Genomic DNA, 9433 nt, shown 5'->3' on the forward strand with positions numbered 1-9433 from the left:
AAAGCAGTAAATAGCAAATGCTGGCAAGATTGTGGAGAAACTGGAACCTTTATTCACTGTTGGTGCGAGTGTAAAATGGTGCAACCACAATGGAAGGCAGTATGGCACTTTCTCAAAAAGTTGCAAATAGAAACACCATTTGACCCAGCAATTCTACTACTGAGAATATACCTTGAAGAAACCATAACTGCCACCCCAGAAGATATATACACACACGTGTTTATTGTGGCTTTGTTCACAATAGCAAAGAGTTGAAAACAACCTAAGTGCACATCATCAAATGAATGGATAGAGAAGCTGTGGTATACTCACACAATGGAATACTATGCTGCACTGAAAAACAAATAATTCATGAACTATTATACAAAATGGGTTGCACTGGAGGACATTATGTTAAGTGAAATATCTCAGTCACAAAAGGACAAATATGGCATAGTGCCACTGTTGTAAAATAGGACTGACATTGGGATTGGGGGGAACCTAAGAAAAGGGGATAAATAATGTATACTGCATTGAAATAGATGATGGAGAGAACTGCTTAAAAGGAATATAGAATTAGGTACTATTTTCATGACAAGATTACAGAAAAAGAAATGCATATTAAAGTGGACAGTGGATTCAGGAGGGATTGCATAACAATGAAAGATTTTTTTTCTTTAAAGAGAAAAATGAACTGGGAGGAGGTGTGGGCAGGGAGGAAAATGTGCAACAATGAATGAGTGGGGGAAAATTAAATGGAAAGAATATGCTGTAAAAATATATATGTTGCATTAAAAATATCACTAATAAAAAAATTTAACAATTTTAAAAAGATTTATACCCCCATAAGTCAACTAAGGGTTCTCATGAGAATAAACTCAAGATCAGTGGGTTTGATTTTGCTTAAGGCCTTCATCATCGTCGTTGTTGTTGTTGTTGTTGTTGTTGTTGTATATGCCACCCAGGCCCTTGCAACTTACAGCAACCCTGTGCACAATAGCTCTGAACCCTGCCCTTTCCTGAGCCAGTCTCACTGTCTCTGACACACGTACACCCATTACCCTAGTCACTGAGTCAATCCATCTCATCCAGAATCTTCCTCTCTTTCTCTGACCCTCTACCATGCCAAGCGTGATGTCCTTCTCCAAGGACTGGTCCCTTTTAGCAACATGCCCAAAGTATGTGATACGGAGCTTCAAAATCCTTGCCTCCAAGGAACAACCTGGTTTCACCCTCCCCAGGGCAGACTTTTTCGTTTTCTTGGCAGTCCACAGTATGTTCAGTACTTTTCTCTATCACCACTGGAGGCATCCATTCCTCTGTCATACTGTTAGTGTCCTTATGTACTTGCAGTCTTCAGGGACTTCAGAGTTCACCGCCCTTTCCACAAACAAGTGGGACATGTTTGTAGTTTGGTCCCCAGGTTACAGAAGCTAGTGCATCAGGACGCTAGTGCATCAGCTATGGAGCTGTCATTCAAATTCAGACACAGGTTGTTTAGCTAAGGCAATACTTCAGTTTTTGGTGTATTTGAAACATCTGGGAAGCTTATAACATGCATATTTCTAGGCTCTAACTAGATTTATGTATTTTAGATGGAATTAGCTTAGGCTGCAAGGGATAGAACACTCAAAATAACAATGGCATTTAAAGAGGAGAACTTGCTATTTCTCACGTGGAAGTCCAGAGATGGGCAGCACATGCATTAATCAGGGTTCTTCAGAGCAAGAGGTGAAGGGGAGAATTTCTCTCATTTCTGTCCAGTAGGAACGGACTCATAGGTGGCCCTGTAGCAGATTTATAGATGCTGTAATTGCAGGGGAGATGACTGCCCATCTTCCTCCCATAAGGCTAGAATAATAAGTACCAATTTTAAAAGTCAGCATATATCCCCAGAAGGAGAATGTCGAGGCTCCTACTTTGCTTTATGACTTATCAGTGTGGAGAGAAGGATTCAGAGTTTGGAGTCTTCTTTTTTCATCTGCCCATTTTAAAACACAAGCCAGGCAGGTGAGAGCCTATTGGAGAACATTGCAATAGTAGCTGTGATGTCAAATATAAAGGCACAGTTTCTGCATGTTTCACTCTATATCATGAAGATTAATTTATCTCAACCTTCTTCAACCACACATTCTTTCTTGTCATTTCCATGAGTACTTGCTTGATGTCCCAGTTTCTTTGACTGAACAGCAAATTATCCCCAAATGTCCTGGTTTAAAGACTGAGAGCATGGGTTCATTCCACTCAGAGGCTGGGGGCTGAAATCATCTGAGGACTCCTCCTTCCCATGTCTGGTGATTGGTGAAGGCTAGTAGCTGAGATCTTAAAGCTGAGTCTGTTGACTGAAATATATCAATATTACCTCTTCAAAGGGCGTGAGTTATGTGGTGGCTAGATTTCAAAGATGGATTTCCTTAGAGAGAGACAGATTCATTTTTACCTTTGATTTAGCCTCATAAGTCTCACTAAGTCACTCCTACTGCATTCTGTTCATTGATGTCATCTAAAAATAAAATCCTCCTCCATTTTAAGGAAATAAACTCCATCTGTGGATGAAGAGAGTCAGGGTTTTGGAATTAATTCACAGGGCAGCAAATAACAAATGCTGGTGAGTTTGTGGAGAAATTAGAACCCTTATTCACGGCTGATGGGAATGTAAAATGGTACAACCACTATAGAAGGTGGTCTGGCGCTTTCTCAGAAATTTGGAAATAGAAATACCATTTGAACCAGCACTTTCATTCCTGAGAATATATTCTAAAGAAACCAGATGTATGCACACCCATATTTATTGCTGTATTTATTCACAACAGCAAAGAGATGGAAGCAACAAGTGCCCATCAATAAATGAATGGATAGAAAAATTATGGTACATTCACAAAATGGAATACTATCCAGTGTTGAAAAACTATGAATTCGTAAAGCATTATACAAGGTGGGTAGCCTGGAGTACATTATGCTGAATAAAATATCTTGGTCACAAAAGGACAAATACTGTATAACATTATTGTTACAAAATAGGACAGACTTGGTTTGGGGAGAAAATGAGGAAAGGGTGGATAAATAATGAACACTATTTAATCATCTGCTTAATATCAGAACTTTGACGAGACAGACTCTGTTGTTCATTAATTCATCTAATTAATTCTATGTTATTTACTCTGAAAAACGCTGAGTTTGTGTTCCGTTATTAAACACTGTTCCCTCCTTTCTAAAATGGGGGTTGGTGATTTGTTCAAGGTCACGAAGCTGGAGTGGTGAGCAATACCTAGAGCCAGGGTTTCTGATTCCTGCTAAAGACTGATTTTATTATACGTGACTTTTTAATGCTATTTTTCTACCCATTTTCACTTATCAATCACACAGGCCTGCTCTAAACATCAAGGAAAAATTTCAAATAACTGTGAACATCTTAGATTTTATTTTTTTTATAATTATATTTTATTAATTTTCATAAACATTTACAGAGATTTTGGGTTTCCATTCATTCATTGTTGCACTATTCTCTCTACCCTCCTCCCAGTTTGTTCTTGTCCAAATGCCACAGTGCTTGTCAAAGCCAGTTCTGATTAATCTTCTTTGTCAGTGTGTCCTTTGCCATTCCCTATCACTCCTCCCTGAGAGAGACTTCACCCTGAGTCATAAGGAAAAGGGGACGGCGTATTCTCTTAGCTACTTCCTGCTGAAAAGGGACGCTGTGGGTTTCAGGGTGAAGATCTTCTCTCACTACTCTAAAGGGCCCCTTTGGCAGTAGGAAACACATAGACTATTATGGAGATTGATTTTGGAATTTAGATGCACTCTTATTGATTGTGCTTGGCCGTACATGTTCATATCCTTGAAGATGTATCATGGGGGTGTTGCAACCTAGAAGACACAAATTTGACTAACAAGTTATAAGTACATGAGTCCAAAAATTATGGAAAAGTAAAAGAAAAGATTCTTTCATTGTTTTACAAACCCTCCCCCAGGTCCCCTCCACCATGTAGCCCTCGCTCTAGTCTCCTGTGATGACCGAAATACCTAGTTATATATCTCTTTTAAACAGTTTTCTCCCTCCTCTGTTTCAGTGCAGTATACATTATTGAACCCATCTTACTCAGTCTCTCCCCAACCCCAAGGACAGTCCCATTCTACAACAAGGGCATCATGTAATATTTGTCCTTTTGTGACTGGGATATTTCACTCAGCATAATGTTCTCCAGAGTCAACCATTTTGAATAATATTGCATGAGTTCCTTGTTTTTTAATGCAGCATAGTATTCCATTGTGCGAATATACCACAGCTTCTCTAGCCATTCGTTTGTTGATGGGCACTTAGGTTGTTTCCAACTCCTTGCTATTGTGAACAAAGCTGCAATAAACATGGGTGTGCATATATCTGCTTGGATGTCAGCTATGGTCTCTTCAGGGTATATTCCCAGTAGTGGAATTGCTGGGTCAAATGGTATCTCTATTTGCAACTTTTTGAGAAAGCGCCATTCTGCTTTCCACAGGGGTTGCACCATTTTACACTCCCACCAACAGTGAATCAGGGTTCCAGTTTCTCCACAACCTCGCCAGCATTTGTTGCTTGCTGTTCTGTTAACATCTTAGATTTTAATTAATCGTTCTTTACACCATTTACATTTACTGAAACTATGTCTTGGGTCAAAGGCTTTAGGCGGTTTGTACTTAAGGACAATGAGAGGAGATTCTCTCAGAGCAGGAGTGGATGCCTGTGCATCGGTTGAGAAAGTGAAAGGGTACCAGAAGTGAAACTGAAAGGAATAAAAATACTGATGTCATAGTCTGCAGAGAAATGCAATGCTAAGTTAAAGGCTGTGCCTCTCTGTCAGTTCTAATTCACCACAAGGGAGAAAGATAGAAATCTCCTCCTCCCATGCAGCTCAGAGCTTGGAAACTGAGGAGAGAATCAGCTATGGGATAGTTCCAATCCAAAGACAGCAAGTAAGTGGAAAGAAGGGAACCATGGGCAATTTATTGAGCATTGAAAAATGCCCACTGGAGTCTGCCTAGACTGTTGTCCCAGGGAAAAGGAGGAGAAGAAAGAAAAAAAATCAGTAACAAGATCATAGACACATACTCAGTTGGGGGAAGGGAAAAGCAATATACCTTAAAGGGAGAATCAGCACAATATCATCAAATAAAGAGAAGAGATATGCAAGAGATGCAGACATCAAAGGTTACATGACAGTCTCCCACTATCAGCAATAATAAGCATCACTTTACAAGTGGATACATGGGCAGACAGGCAAGAAAAACAGATAAGGGCAGTTGAAAGGAAGTCTACCCATGCCCATGCTTATACATTTACATATGTTATAAATTTGTACATGAGTTAGTGGAGCCATAGTGGCAAAGTTATATAAAAGATTAGTCATAAGCAAGCACCTTGAAGGAATCAAGTTCCACCCCTAAGGCCTCTGGAAGCATCAAGGTCAATCTGTAATGACATAGACCACCAAAAAAGAATCCTTCTTTGGTGAATAGCAGATGGAGTCTGAAAGCTTCCAAGTGACTGTTTTTAAGGTTCAGCTATTTGTTGATCCCAGTCCGGAACAAAAAAGATAGTCAAAGATGCATAGAAATAGTACAGAGAGCCACACAAATGCCAACGTCCTGTATGCTGAGGCCAGAAGAACATATACATTCTGGTGGCCTAGTAGTAAGAAGTTGTGCTGCAATCCCAGAAGAACTCGATGGTGCCTGGTTCCACTGCTGACTATTGTAAAAGGATCATAGTGGAGGGTCAGAGTGAGAGAGAGACGTGGAACAAAAATCAGTTATAAAAATGACTAGGTTTGCTGGTCCAAGTGTCTGATTCCACTGCTGACTTCTGTAGAAGGATCATAGTGCAAGGTCAGAGTGAGAGAAAGACCTAGAACAAAACTTGGTTATAAAAGTGACCAGGTTTGCTGGCCTAGCCGAGTGGAGGAAACTCCCTCTGAGACATTAGTAACCTTTGAGCCTGGACCTAAGCTAGCTTTTCTGCCTCACAACCAAGTTTCCACCAAACAGTAGGCATGTAAAGTAAAAGTATTTCTCCTTAGGAAAAATATCAACCATATAAAATAAAAAAGGTTAATATATACACAGGGAGAAATCTCATGAAGTAGAAGGGATAGGACATAAGAATGAATAAATAGAGAATCACAGAAAGAAAGTGGGAAGACTGATATTACAATTGTTTAGTGTCCTAAAACAAAATATGTATAAATTATTGAATGGATAGAAAAAGAATCTGCTCTGTAAACTTTCACTGAAAGCTTATGAAAAGGTTTTTAAAAAAGGCTGTTTGTTGTTTTACCTTCAGAAAAACATCTGACTCCTGAAGATACTTGAGATTTGCCATGATGCTCTAAATGATATGGTGGTGGTGGTGGTGGTGTTAGCTGCATTCACATCTGCCCTGACTCATACGACCCTGTGTGTACCAAAACACAGCCTTGCCTGGTCCTGTGCTCTTCTTCTGGTCTGTTGTAGACAGGCTCATTGTGACCCACAGGGTTTCGACCAGGTGATGTGAAGAAGTAGGTTTCCAGGTTTTCTTCCTGGCTCATCTTAGTCTAGAATTTCCAGTGAACCTGTATAACAGCTCACAAGCCTTCCCCAGGGAACAGGTGGTGGCGAAGCATGATATGGACTGGCTGGAACACAGACCCAGCCATCGGCGTGGAACATTAGAGTGCATCACTATCCTTTACAGTGACGTAGACCATCTCATATTTTGGGAAATTCTTCCACAAGTGAATTTTAGGTTTCTTCTGTTCTTCCCCTTCCATCATCAGTAGCAAGAGCAGCGGCAGAATCTTAGTGGTCACATGTATGGATTAATTTATTGTGGTTTCTCTTACCTCCGTCTTGAGAGAACTGATTTGTTACTTAGAAAGGGTAAGTGCTTTGACCAAGGATCACAGAGCTTATAAGTGGCAAATGGGGATTTAAGCCCACACCTCAGTCCAAAGGCCACAAATGTGATTATTCTTCTCATGCTCAGAACAGCCAAGAGATAGATACTGCATTGCCTTCAAACCCTGTTTTATTTCATCTGAGAGAATATTGTATGTGTTTATCACGTTGACTAAATGTCTGTTCTTTGAAGCCAATGTCTGAAGGACTGGGACTCAGGAGAGAGAGGACAAAAGTTACAGACCAGGCGAAGCTGTTGAGTGAGAGACAAAGCTGTCAAGTGAATGGTGCTTATTTGGCAACATTAGAACTTGAAAACCTCAGTGCTTTTGAGTCAGAATTTGCAGATGAATCAGCAGAGACTCGTAACTGATCCTCCACTGACTTTCCAAGGCTATCAATCACACAGGAGACGTCTCATATTTCTTTCGTGGAGTTGCTGGTAGACTTGAACTGCCAGAGAATCATAACTTTTAGCTCAGCAACCCAAATACCCAGGAACAGCACCACCACAGCTCATTATCTCATTATCAAAGTCTCATTATCTCTACTCATTGCAATCACTGAGAACTGACTCTTATGGATCCTCTGGTGGGTCATGGAGAGTTTGTAAATCCCAAAGGAAGAGATTATCCTTCTCCTTTGGAAGCTGCTAGTAGATTTGAACCACCGGAGAGGTTGGAGCCCTTGGGTTAACAGCACAGCTCCCTGTAGACTATGTGTCAGAGCTCACTGGCACCATCATCACAGGAGACATTTTCTGAGCAGCTGAGGAGGTTGCTTTGGGGAAGTTGGGTCTCAACTGAGAAGAAAGCAGAGCTTGGCCAGCTGGATGGCAGGGCTGACTGTTCTGTGTGTCTGAGGAGAACCCTAGCTGATCACACACACACACACACACACACACACACACACACACGGAGCATTGAATGTGGTGAGGAGGTGGGGCTCTTCAGCTAGCGGGCTTCTCACAGTTACGACCCTGTGAGGCTGTTTACTCACTGTGCCTTGGCCTGCTAGGACTGTGGTTTGCTTTAAAATTGTTGAGTCCTGCTGCAGAGGAAGGGTAATATTTCAGTGCAGGAAGTACATCTGCAGGGAACATAAAGAAAGAGAAGATTTGTCATTAGGTTGTTAGGAGGTGATGTGTCAGAACAGAAATAGCCTTGATCTTGTAGTCTGCAGAGAGTAAATCTTATTGTTCTGGCACCTGCTTCCACTGCTTATTTTTCCTCCTCCTCTTCCCTCTCTTCTCTGTTCTCTTGTCTCCAAGCTTAACGCATGTTGTTGAGTTGATTCTGACTCATAGCAGAACTATAAGAAAGTAGAACCACCCCATAGGATTTCCATTTCTACACAGCTTTCACTCTTAGTGCTGCCAGTGAGTTTGCACTGCTCAACTTTTGGTTAGCAGTCAAGCTCCTAACCATTACGTTTGAACTTTAAAAAAAACCCCAAAAACCAAAAACACAAAACCTCTTTGCGGTGGGGTCAGAAGCTACTCCTTTTTTGAGTCTCCACTGGGTTTTCAGAGACAGTAAATCACAGGAGAGGAAATTGCCCATCTTTTCCCCATGGAGCAGCTGGTGGATTTCAACCATGCACCTTTGGGACGCAGTGCAGCTGTCTACTCACTAGACCAGCTGAGCCTCCTCTGCTCTTATACCACACGATTCAACAATTTAAATTGTGCATACTATTTAATAGTTTTGACGATCGTTGGTAGCATAGTGCATTGCATGTTGTAGTGTTAACCAAAAGATGATTAATTCAATAATAGAAAATGAAAAAAGGTCTCTTTCTTATTTTAATCAAGATTTTAAGTTTGTCAAGAACTTGGATTTCCATTCATGTTTTTTTCTTTATATAAACAGTTTATTTACTCTAAACAACAACACAGACAAAACGTCATAGAAACACAGAGGAAGTGGTACAGAATTGGGGTGGCTGGCTCTGGGTTTGCGGCTCGGAGAAACACAGCCGAGCTCTGGGGAGGACAGACGGGGAGCCTGGTTCAGACCGCCAGTGAAGGTCAAAGCGTGAGGCATGCCCGCAGTCGAGGCTTATGAGGACGCAAACTTCTTGGCTTGTGCTCGAAACCTTTTCTCATACTCTGTTTTGGCAGTAGATCGTATAGGCCTTTGCTTGAGCCGGGTCTTGGATATTTGGTTCATTTAGGAGCTCTTGTACTCCTAACAAGATCTGTTTGATTGTGATAGCTGGCCTCCAGTCCTTGTCCTCCTCCAGGATGGACAGGCACACAGTGCCCGAGGGGTACACATTTGGGTGGAAGAGAGGAGGCTCAAATCTACATTTCAGTGGTGAGGATGGGTAATCGTCTTTGAAAAGCATCCGCAGCTTAAATAAGCCTCCTTCCCATGCCTGGAATGGCACACTCCCGATTCATAAGATTCATCGTGCAGTCGTGGTTTTTTGTGGGGACGGCCACAAATCCAAATGGGTAGTCCTTCCTCCATGCTTTCCTCTCCTGGGCGAGTCTGCTAAGTGCAATCCCCGACATGGTCAAATCTGCGTCCTGGTGAGT

General features: G+C 41.5%; 1 protein-coding gene and 1 pseudogene across 2 annotated transcripts in view; one reads left to right on the plus strand and one right to left on the minus strand.

The window, feature by feature from the left end:
* The window catches only part of DPP6 (dipeptidyl-peptidase 6), a 1353880-nt gene that overhangs the window by 966310 nt on the left and 378137 nt on the right, over positions 1-9433 (plus strand). The gene's annotated exons all lie outside the window — the stretch shown is intronic.
* Positions 8952-9409, minus strand: LOC102875385 (annotated as a pseudogene).

Source organism: Elephantulus edwardii, unplaced genomic scaffold, assembly GCF_000299155.1.
Source record: "Elephantulus edwardii isolate Elephantulus edwardi_28Jun2011 unplaced genomic scaffold, EleEdw1.0 scaffold00060, whole genome shotgun sequence".
NCBI classification, from domain to species: domain Eukaryota; kingdom Metazoa; phylum Chordata; class Mammalia; order Macroscelidea; family Macroscelididae; genus Elephantulus; species Elephantulus edwardii.